The sequence below is a fragment of the Magnolia sinica genome, chromosome 15, assembly GCF_029962835.1.
Source record: "Magnolia sinica isolate HGM2019 chromosome 15, MsV1, whole genome shotgun sequence".
In the NCBI taxonomy this organism is placed as follows: Eukaryota; Viridiplantae; Streptophyta; class Magnoliopsida; order Magnoliales; family Magnoliaceae; genus Magnolia; species Magnolia sinica.
Window position 1 is genome coordinate 25,368,829 of NC_080587.1, and position 10,635 is coordinate 25,379,463.

Consider the following 10,635-nt stretch of genomic DNA (forward strand, 5'->3'; position numbering starts at 1 on the left):
ATTCGAGTCGTAAGGCATACTGTATATAGGTATTATCGGGAGTTTCCAGCACAACCCCCGCCCCACTGGCCTTCGCGTTGGAAGAACCGTCGACATACAGTTTCCATGGAATAGGGCAAGGGGGAGCGGTTGATGTCGGAACTGCACCGTCCTTCGGCGTATCATTTGCTGAGAGTTCGGTTGAAGACGGTCCCTCGGCGATAAAATCAGCTACGGCTTGCCCTTTGATTCCTATGGTCTGTGTTGAATATCAAACTCACTCATCTCGATAGCCCATTTAGTGAGTCTGCCGGAAGCCTCTGCAATACCCGGCGAAGCGGAAGATCGGTCATCACGATGATGGTATGGGCATGGAAATACGGCTGAGTCGGCGAGAGGAAGTTATTAAAGCCAAGGCGACTTTTTCAAGCTTGGGTATCTCGTTTCGGCTGGCAATAACGCTTTGCTTATAGACCGGCCGTTGCTTTCCTTCCGATTCTCGTATCAAAGCCGAGCTAACCGCCGCGATTCTGCTAGGTAAAGGAGCAGGACTCCCGATTCAGGTTTTGATAAGAGAGGCGGAGAACCGAGATATGACTTTAATTGTTGGAATGCCGCTTCACATTCTTCCGTCCAACCCGTTGTTTGCCTTCCTTTCAATTGTTTGAAGAAAGGGAGACATTTATCCGTGGCTCTGGACAGGAACCGATTAAGTGCTGCGACTCGCCCGGTCAACCTTTGGATGTCCTTAATAGTTTTGGAGGATTCCATATCAATCAAAGCTTTTATCTTCTCAGGGTTTGCCTCTATTCCTCGCTGACTGACCAAGAAACCGAGGAATTTTCCGGAGCCTACTCCAAAAGCACATTTACTCGGATTTAGCTTCATCCGGAACTTCCGTAGGATTAGAAACATTTCTTCCAAATCATTCACATGATCTGCCGCGTGTATGCTTTTGACAAGCATGTCGTCGATGTATACTTCCATGGTTTGGCCTATAAGCCGGGCAAAGATTTTATTAACTAACCTTTGATAAGTTGCGCCGGCATTCTTCAAACCAAATGGCATCACTCGGTAACAATAAAGGCCTTTGTAGGTGACAAAGGTAGTTTTTGATTTATCTGTTTGATGCATTACAATTTGATTATACCCTGAATATGCATCCATGAAGCTAAGGAGCTCATGTCCGGCGGTACTGTCTACTAGCTGGTCTATCCTCGGAAGCGGAAAGCTATCCTTGGGGCAGGCTTTATTTAAGTCGGTATAGTCAATACAGACTCGCCACTTCCCGTTGGATTTCTTTACAAGCACGACATTCGCGACCCACTCTGGATAGTGTATTTCTTCTATGAAATTGGCCTGGAGGAGTTTGTTGACTTCTTTTTCGATGATGGCGTATCGTTCAGGGCCGAGCGGTCGTCGCTTCTGTCGGATCGGTCGATACGACGGATCGACGTTGAGTCGGTGAGTCACCACAGAGGGGTCGATCCCGGGCATATCTTCATGACTCCAGGCAAATACGTCGGCATACCTACGGAGTAGGGCTATCAGCTTTTCTTTCAAAGGGGAACGTAGAGACGAGCCAATTCGTACCGTCTTGGATCCATCCGTCTCGACCAAGGGGACCGAGACAAGATCTTCGACCGGCTGTCCTCGCTCATAATTCTCGCCCCGAGGGTCCAATGATTCGATCGTTAATATGTTGGTCGGACTTTTGTCGGCGGCTCCCTTTACAGCTATCATGTAGCATCGCCTCGCATCTTTCTGGTCTCCTTTGACAATTCCGACTCCCGACTCTGTCCGGAATTTCATTGAAAGGTGGTATGTGGATACCACGGCCTGGAGGAGACTCAATGAAGGTCGGCCGAGTATTGCGTTGTATACTGAGGGTTGATCGACGACCAGGAAGTCAACCATCATCGTCGCCTGACATGGGGCACTACCAGCAGTGAGTGGTAATGAGACAATCCCTTCGGGCAGCACCTGTCCTCCGGAAAAACCGATCAACGGGGTCCGAACTGGGCGTAGCATGGACCGTTCGATCCCCATTTTGTTGAACGCCTGAGTAAACAACACGTCCGCAGATGACCCCGTATCGACGAGTATCCGGAATACTTTTCGGTTAGCGATCGCCAGGGTGACGATCAACGCATCATCGTGGGGGTGATGGATACCTCGGGCGTCTTCCTCAGTGAACGATATGCAATATCTTTCCCTTTTCTTCTCTTTTGGTGGCCGATCTATAATCATGAGCTCGGACTGAGGCTGACTAAGTTTTCTTGCATGATTCCTTCGTGCATTGTTTGAGTCGCCCCCACCTTGTGGACCGCCGATAATCGTCCGGATTTCTTCCATAGGCTGATTCTCGGTCGGCCGTGCCTCAGCTGCCCCAGCTTTAACCATATGTTCTCTGAGTCGGCCGTCTTTGATGAGTCGTTCGATCTCTTCTTTTAGGTGACGGCAATCACTTGTGCTATGCCCGTGGTCACGGTGATAATGGCAGTATTTATCCTTGTCCCGCCGATTAGGATTACTCCTGAGCTTACTGGGCCAGTTAACAAAGCCTTCGTTTTTTATTTCCATCAATACCTCTTCCCGAGTCTTGTTCAGGGGAGTATATGTGGAAAATCTTCGATCCGGCCGTTTCCCTGACCTTCGCTCATCACGCGCTTGATCATCCTTGCGTTTCCTTCCTCCGGCGGAGTCGGCTTCCTTTTTGGCCGACTCTTTGGCCAAAGTTTTAGTTTCACGCAGGATTCGCGCTTCCTCAGCATTCGCATACTTGTTCGACCGTGCCATAAATTCTGCCAGAGTATCGGGGGGAGTTTTGTCTAGAGATGCCAAGAATGGTTTATCTCTAACTCCTTGCATGAGCGCATTGAGGGCCGTTTCTTCTGAATGTTTTCGAACCTGAAGGGATTCGAAATTAAAACGCTTGATATAAACTATCAGTAGATCTCCCAGCTTTTGAACTACGTTGTTCAGATGTGTGGGGGGCTTCAATTTCTTCTTTCCGCCGATGAAGTTGGTGAGGAAGGCGTCGCTCAGCTCAGCGAATGAACTGATGGACTTTGGTTTCAACTGTTTGAACCATAGTCGAGCTACATCGGTCAATGTAAGAGAAAAGGCCCGACACATTACTGCATCCGAGGCATCGTGGAGCTCCATGTAGGTTCTGAAGCATTCAATATGCTCGGTCGGGTCGGTCTTGCCGGTGAAAGGAGTGATTTGAGGTAATCGAAACCTCTCGGGCAACCGGGCCTTCAATACCAAGTCCACAAAGGGGGACGCCTTCGCTTCGGACCCGGTTGAATATCCATTCCGGCCGTGCTTCATGTCCGCCATCTCTTTCGCCATCTCTTCCCGCACTTCTCTTTTAAAATTTTGAATATCGGCTTTCCAAGGTTCACTGCTCTCTGCCGTGCCTTCGATGGATGGGCGATTACGCCTTCTTCGCTCTATCTCGTGCCGAAGATCAGTCGGGGGTAGGGAAGCGTTGGCTGACTGCTCTGGAGATGGTTCTGATCCGCCTTGGGGTTGACTCGGCCGGAGAGACTGTGGCGCGGAAGGTTGAGGATCAACCGCCGTAGTTAGTACGTGCGCCTGGGGTTGTGTTGTCTCCCCTTGAGGATGCGGGAGCGGCTGCATTTGTTGCTGATACATTCGTTCCAGCATCTGCTTCATCACATTCATATCAGACCGGATTTCTTGAACCTCCTTATCCAACCGTCCATCGTCGCGACCCTGGTGATTGTTGCTCGTCCTGGTCGCTCCTCGTTGGCGGTTGTTAGGTGGGTTCTGGGCTGCGGGGACCGCGACTGGACCCACCGGCCCTCCAATCTCATTCAAATCTTCCTCTGGGACCGTCCTTCTAGTCATTACCATTGAAATCAATATAGAGATATGAGATGGCTTTTTTGTACGGTTCCCACAGACGGCGCCAAGCTGTTGATGTAAATATTCGGTTCGTCCTCTTTGACCTTCGTATACCTGCACACAGAGAGAGGACAAAGGAGACCCTGGCTTGAGCAGGGGACCCTCCGATGCCAAAGTCAGGCCTGTATTCTGGGTCTAAGTATATTGATGAGTTTTTTAGAGAGAATTCTTTTCGTACCTCTCAAGGTGACAGGGGTCCCTCTTTTATAGCTGTGGGGGCATTTAATCGTACGAGGATTCTCTTCCTGATATTGTGCGCGGGATCTTCTCCTGGGATCACGGAGATAGGATCGTGCCCCTCTCGGGCCTTCATCCGATCCCGTGAGCTTCGGGGTCGGAGACCTTATCCCAAGATATCCGGGACGAGGCTTGATCTTGCGATGGTCGATCTGGTAAGGAGGTCCACCCGACGCGTGCCCGGAATGCTGATGAGTCGTCCGATCCGACTCAACCTTTGTCTCGGTTTAGCGAATCATGCCTCGGATTTGGCGCATCCTTTGATGATCCGAGGCATTAAGTCCGAGTCTGCGGACTTGTACTTTTTGTCCCCAACAAACTTTAAAGTATTTATGCATTAATTAGAACAATTCTAAACAATGAGTATCATGAGAGTATAATAAAATCTCGGCTTATCATTATTAAGAAATCCAATGGATAATTTTTATGATAACATTGATAATCAAAACAGTATTTAGGACACTCAAAACTTAAACCAGAATTTGCCTTTCAGTTTTTTTTTTTTTTTTTCGAGGGAGAGGAGAAATGAATCCACACCTATAGGGAGCAAACCTATGGTGAAAATTATTCGCCTAACCTTTTCCAAAGGTATCTCTTTCTCCTCTTTTTTTTTTTTTTTTTTTTTAAAAAAATTTTATGACGGGCAATTTTTCTAAGCTGGTTCCTTACATGCTTAGTGATTACCAAGTTAACCCTTTAATATCAAACTGAAATCTTAATGTGAAAGCGAGATGTGACATGTGAACTCATAACTCAATCAATGTTTAGAACTTCCAATTATAAATTAATACTTCAAACTTAACTGTGAAATCTAATATAATAGATAACTGAATCTAAGAGTCATAAATTACCAACTTCACTTATCTTGTAATTTTAAATCCAAGATGGTTATCAAAATCACTTCAAATTCAACAAAATGTCAGAAAATTTTTAAAATTTTTACAACTTTTGTACAAGACCAAGAAAATGCTGATTAGGTGACCTAATCTCCCACCCCCAACCTAAAATCTACATTGTCCTCAATGTAAAAGAAATAAGCATGCGATGCACATGGGACAAAAAGTAAATGAGAAGTGATGGAAAGATAATACCTGGATGAAAGAATCAAGAGGCTTTCCAAAGATTTCTACGTAAAAGCGGTCAGCACAAGAGAGAAACCAACAGAAGTAAAATAAAATAACAAAAATACAATCCTACCTATACCACTTTCGTAGGTGCTCTCGATTGCATTTAGCGTATGCAACAAGCCTTTAAACCCCTAGGTTACCCCTAGTGGACGAGTTGTAGTCTCGTGAGGGTTTGCAGTAATATTACCCACAAACATTGAACTAATGAATGAGAAAAGTGAAATGGAATGAAAATTTGGGTTGCGTCCTAGGAGCGCTAAGTTTAACGTCTTCAACTAGACAAGAATGGACCATGAATTAATCAATCTTGATAACCTGGGTCCGCCAAGGAGATCAATCCTGGTACACAAGATCAATCGGAGGCATGGACATGTCCTCTGAATCAAATTTCTCGACAAATGGTTTCAATCGATGGCCATTGACTTTAAACTCCTTGCCATTGTCGGGATCTCTTATCTCAACGGCCCCATGAGGAAAAACAGTGGCAACCATGTAAGGGCCGGTCCAACGAGATCGAAGCTTACCCGGAAAGAGATGTAATCGAGAATTATACAAAAGGACCTTCTGACCAGGCGTGAATGATTTTCGCAAAATGTGTTGATCATGAAATGCTTTCATCTTGTCCTTGTAAATTCTCGAATTATCGTACGCATCTTTCCGGATTTCTTCAAGTTCATTCAATTGAAGTTTGCGTAGCGAGCCAGCGTTGTCCAGATTGAAATTAAGATTTTTGATCGCCCAGTACGCTTTATGTTCCAGCTCTACAGGTAAGTGACAAGCTTTCCCGTAGACAAGTCTAAAGGGAGACATTCCAATAGGGGTTTTAAAGGCAGTACGGTATGCCCATAAGGCATCGGTCAGTCGGATTGACCAATCCTTACGATCAGGGTTAACCGTTTTCTCCAAAATGTGTTTAATCTCCCTATTGGAAATCTCAGCTTGTCCACTTGTTTGTGGATGGTATGGGGTGCTCACCTTATAAGAGATACCGTATTTCTTCATTAAGCTCTCGAATGGTCTATTACAAAAGTGTGAGCCCCCATCACTAATGATGGCTCGAGGCGTTCCGAATCGAGAAAGGATGTTCTCTTTTAGGAATTTAATGACCGTGCGATGGTCATTCTTTCGACACGGAATCGCTTCGACCCATTTAGTGACATAATCCACGACGAGCAAAATATACAAATTTTCAAATGATTGGGGGAATGGTCCCATGAAATCGATGCCCCAGTAATCAAATGCTTTTATGATAAGGATGGGATTCAAAGGCATCATATTTCGACGGGACAATGCTCCCAATTTTTGACAACGTTGACAAGCCTTGCAAAACTCATGGGTGTCCCTGAACATAGTGGGCCAATAAAAGTCACACTGCAGAATCTTGGCCGTAGTCTTTTTAGCAGAAAAGTGACCACCACAGGCCTGTGAGTGATAGAAAGAAATGACACTCTGATGCTCAACGTCTAGCATACATCTCTTTAAGATTTGGTCTGGGCAATATTTAAATAAATATAGATCATCCCAGAAAAAGTTACGCACCTCGGTGAAAAATTTCTTCTTATCTTGCACAGTCCAATGTGTCAGTATGGAACCTGTGGCAAGATAATTAGCAATATCAACGAACCAAGGTGAATGAGAGACTCTAAACAGTTGTTCATTAGGGAACATGTCATTGATATGGGTCACCTCAAGGGAATCAGAGGGATTAAGGCGAGAAAGGTGGTCAGCCACTACGTTCTCTACTCCATTTTTATCTTTAATTTCTAAATCAAATTCTTGGAATAGAAGGATCCATCGTGTCAGGCGGGGCTTAGAATCATTCTTAGAAAGAAGATACTTAAGTGCTGCATGATCTGTGTAGATAATGATCTTGGATCCGATCAAGTAGGACCTAAATTTGTCCAAGGCGAACACTACAGCTAAGAGTTCCTTTTCCGTAGTCGAGTAGTTCACCTGGGCAGAATTTAAAGTTCTACTTGCGTAATGAATGACGTAGGGCCGCTTATCTTTTCTCTGGCCTAGAACCGCCCCAAGAGCATAATCAGAGGCGTCGCACATAAGCTCAAAAGGAAGGCTCCAGTCGGGTGGCTGCATAATAGGTGCAGTGGTTAACGTGCTCTTAAGCTTGGTGAAAGCTTCCTGGCACTGCTCAGTCCACTCGTACGGAGCATCCTTTTGAAGAAGATTACATAAAGGACGAGAGAGAAGACTAAAGTCCTTTATGAATCGCTTGTAAAATCTTGCGTGTCCTAAGAAGGATCGTACGTCTCTAATGTTCTTGGGTGGAGGTAGGTTAGAGATAAGATCGATTTTTGCCTTATCTACCTCGATTCCTTTGGACGAGATGATATGCCCAAGGACAATTCCCTTTTGAACCATGAAATGACACTTCTCCTAATTAAGTACCAGGTTCTTTTCTTCATATCTTTTCAGCACACATTTAAGACTTTCCAAGCACTTGCTGAAAGATGGACCGTAAACAGAGAAATCATCCATGAAGACCTCTAGATATTGCCCTACCATATCAGAAAAGATACTAAGCATACATCGCTGAAAGGTGGCAGGGGCATTACATAGTCCGAATGGCATCCTTCAATAGGCAAAGGTGCCGTAGGGACATGTAAATGTGGTCTTTTCCTGGTCTTCAGGGGCTATCTCTATCTGGTTGTAGCCCGAATACCCGTCAAGGAAACTGTAATAGGAATGACCAGCTAACCTTTCCAGGATCTGATCAATGAATGGTAAAGGAAAGTGGTCTTTCCTCGTGACGGTATTCAACTTCCTGTAGTCAATGCACATTCTCCAACCAGTAGTAACTCTAGTTGGCACGAGTTCATTATTAGCATTGGCTACGATGGTGATTCCGGACTTCTTAGGGACCACTTGAGTTGGACTCACCCATTGACTATCAGATATAGGGTATATAATACCCACATCCAATAGTTTAAGAACCTCGGCTTTAACCACTTCCTTCATGTTTGGATTTAGTCTACGTTGTGGTTGCCGAGCGGTTTTTGCATTATCCTCAAGATATATGCGGTGAGTACAAATCGAGGGATCGATTCCCTTGAGGTCCGCTATCGTCCATCCCAGGGCTCCTTTATGCTCAATGAGAGTAGATATGAGCATACTCTCCTGTTCTTTTTCTAGGTGGGCAGAGATCACCACCGAGTATGTCTCATCTTGACCTAAATAGGCATATTTCAAATCAGAGGGCAAAGGTTTTAGGTCAAGCTTCGGCGGCTTGAGATTAGACGGCAGAGGCACTACATTAGTTTGTGGTAATTCTTCAAATTGTGGCCTCCATCGATTAACTTAAAGTACCGGTGTAGTATCAAGCAAGGCGCACGTCTCCCTAATCATGTCATCATCAAAATCATGGGAGTGGGCCAGGCACGTCTCTAGATGGTCGGAGGATAAGGTCAGAGGTGTCGTATCTTCCACGAAAGAGTCAATCATGTTAATATCGTGGAAATCGTCATCATCCTCTGAATTGCTGCCGTTATTGAAAAAAATGTTTGACTCCAATGTCAAATTTCCAAAAGACATAGTCATGATACCATTCCTGCAATTGATAATTGCATTTGACGTGGCAAGGAATGGGCGACCAAGAATGACGGGAATCTGAGTGCTCATGTTATTGATGGGTTCGGTGTCTAGGATGATAAAGTCTACAGGGTAGTAAAATCTATCAACTTGGACCAACACATCCTCAATTATCCCTCTTGGTACACGAACAGAGCGATCAGCAAGTTGTAGTGTGGTTAGGGTGGGTTTTAATTCACCCAAACCTAACTGTTTGTATACCGAGTAGGGAATCAGATTGACGCTCGCTCCTAAGTCAAGAAGTGCGTGATCAATTCGATGGTTCCCGTTTACACATGATATGGTTGGGCTACCGGGATCCTTGAATTTCTGCGGCACGTCTTGCTTTAGGATGGCACTCACTTTCTCAGTCAAGAAGATTTTTTTTTGAATAATTTTCCGTCGCTTGGTCGTGCATAAGTCTTTTAGGAATTTGGCATATGAAGGTATCTGTTTAACGACATCAAGTAGAGGAATGTTGACTTTCACCTGTTTCAACACCTCTAGGATATCCTGAGAGTTAGAGAGAGGTTTTGGTGAAACCAACCGTTGGGGGAATGGAGCAACTGGCTTCTCTAGAAGTTCCGGTTCTACTTTTTGTGGGGCATCACTGGATCCATCATTGTTGTCCTCTTTTGGTACTTGAGGCTTTTCGGGCCTAACCGGAAGAGTTTTATCAATGATCTTCCCACTCCTAAGAGTGGTGATGGATTTAGCATGCCCCATCTGATTTGAAGAGCTGGGATTATTACTCTCGTACTGCGGTTTAGGATTGAGGAGAGGTTGTGCAGGAAGCATCCCCTTTTCTATAACCGTCATACGAGAGTCTATCTTTTGCATAAAATCTGTAATTCCCCGCATTGCCTGAGCCAGCTCTTGTATGGGATTTTGAACCGGTTCCTCTTGAGGTTTCACTTGATTTGGATTTTGATTGAAGAAACCTGGAGGAGTCGCCGTTTGTCCATTTCTCCAACTAAAGTTTGGATGATTTTTCCAGCCAGGATTGTATGTGTTGGAGTTAGGTCCAGTAAAAGGTCTTTGATAATTATTTACGACATTGGCTTGTTCATTCAACACTCCTCGAAAGGCAGGTATTGTAGGACAGTTTTCAGTTGTGTGAATGTTGCAATCACAGATGCCGCAAACAATTTCATTGACCTTATCCTTCTTTCCTTCCATGGCCTCAACTTTCCTTATGAGCGTAGTCACTTTACACTTGAGATCATCCTCTTCTTTCAAGAGATATAATCCACCTTTTTCCTTTAATTGAGTCGGCCTAGACGTGGTGTTTGCCATTGGGTAATAGTCCCATGATTGTGTTTTTTCAGTGAGACTATCGAGGTAATCCCATACCTCGTCAACATCTTTGTTGATGAACTCTCCATTACACATCGTCTCGACCATTTGGCGCATGGAAGATGTCAGTCCATCGTAGAAAAAATTTGTAATGCGCCACGTTTCAAATCCGTGTTGTGGGCATGAACTGACCAAATCTTTGAACCTTTCCCAACATTGGAAGAATGTTTCATCTTCCTTTTGGGCAAAGTTCATGATTGCTTTTTTGAGGGTAATCGTTTTATGATGTGGGAAGAATTTTTTTATGAATTCCCTCTGCATGTCGTTCCATGTGCCAATGGATCTAGGACGCAGTGAATGTAACCACGTCTTAGCTTTCTCTTTTAAGGAAAAAGGAAAGAGTTTCAGCCTAATTGTATCCTCAGATACATTAGGAAAACATAATATAGCTATAATCTCATCGAACTCTTTCAAA

The 10,635-nt window shown here is 44.7% G+C and overlaps 1 non-coding gene across 1 annotated transcript; it reads left to right on the plus strand.

The window, feature by feature from the left end:
• The first annotated feature begins 10,326 nt into the window (after window positions 1-10,326).
• On the plus strand, window positions 10,327-10,433 carry LOC131228284 (small nucleolar RNA R71). Its single transcript, XR_009162795.1, has one exon. It is a non-coding gene; the product is annotated as a small nucleolar RNA R71 (small nucleolar RNA).
• Window positions 10,434-10,635: the final 202 nt, after the last annotated feature.